This window comes from Mus pahari, chromosome 1 (assembly GCF_900095145.1).
Source record: "Mus pahari chromosome 1, PAHARI_EIJ_v1.1, whole genome shotgun sequence".
NCBI classification, from domain to species: domain Eukaryota; kingdom Metazoa; phylum Chordata; class Mammalia; order Rodentia; family Muridae; genus Mus; species Mus pahari.
The window spans coordinates 83,432,956-83,434,168 of NC_034590.1; positions in this window are offsets into that span (position 1 = coordinate 83,432,956).

Sequence of the window (1,213 nt, forward strand, 5' to 3'; positions counted from 1 at the left end):
AAATAGGGGTTGACTGGGAAGCTGATAGCATGGGCTAGGGGTCCTTAAAGGCCACTTCCTGCTAGGGCACCATGTTGGGCAGGACACTGATGTTGCTCTTAGGAAAACTTACTCAGGGAGAGATAGGGCCACACAGCCTTTTTGTACTAGGGGGCCCAAATGTGTATGCATGTATTCCTCAGCATTTGAGAACTAAAGATCACTAAGAAATTTTGATATTAAGGCAAGGAGAAAAAGAATCAGCTCAACATTAAGAATTTGGAATTACTACTATTCCCATTTTTACAAAGGCACAGACAAGGATATGACATCACTGGCCCAACCAACAGAGGTCTAAATTTGAATCCAGGTCTCCCTGACTAGTTCCCAATTAAGGATTTCCAGAGCTCTGTGTGGGCTGTTTCTACCAGCCCACTCCAGTTCCTCAGCCATGGTGATCCCCACATTCTCCTCTCTGCTGATGCAAACCCTGCTTACCTGATGCACTCTGCTTAGTCTCCTAGGGTCTCTACTTTCCTTCTGGTTTTTGAACCTAAGAGCTCACATGCTTTGCTTTAAAGGCTGCAGGTTCATAAGGTGATTGGAAGTCTGGCAGGAGAAGAGGCCTGCACTCTGTGGGCTGTGATCCTGGATCTACAGTCCTTCTGAGACAGCTAAGGAATGTCCAGGTCACCATTGTCGCCCTTATGTACGTCAGAGAGTAGAGGTTACCACGTTAAATGTTAAATGTTGAAAACTGACCATAGTTCTACCATATTGCCTCAACCTCCATTTTTGTAGCTCATGACTTAAACCTGATCTAATGTTTCTGACCCTGACCAGAATGTCACTCTGTACTTTTTTACAGACTCTGGAAATTCCCAGCCAAGCAGCTTACAGGTCATACAGCACTGCTTTGCGTAGATATCCTAAATGGTGCAAAGGCACCTGTTTGTGGTGTTTCCCATAGAAAAACTGACCCTGAGAACTGCCCAGGGTTGCAGCCTGGCTCCTGACTCTTGGCTGAGTCCCTGACTAGTCTTGGAATGTGTTTTCAATAAACCTCCAACACCTCACTGAGATTGGTGTCCGAGTTGTTTGTGTGGCTAATACTGAACCCTAATAACCATTGCAGCTCTCTCTTCCCTTTGTCTCCAGGCTGCTTCTATTAGGAATCTCCCCCTTAGCCAGATCCCTTGAGCTTTAGCTTGAACTAGCTTTTTTCCCTCCTCCA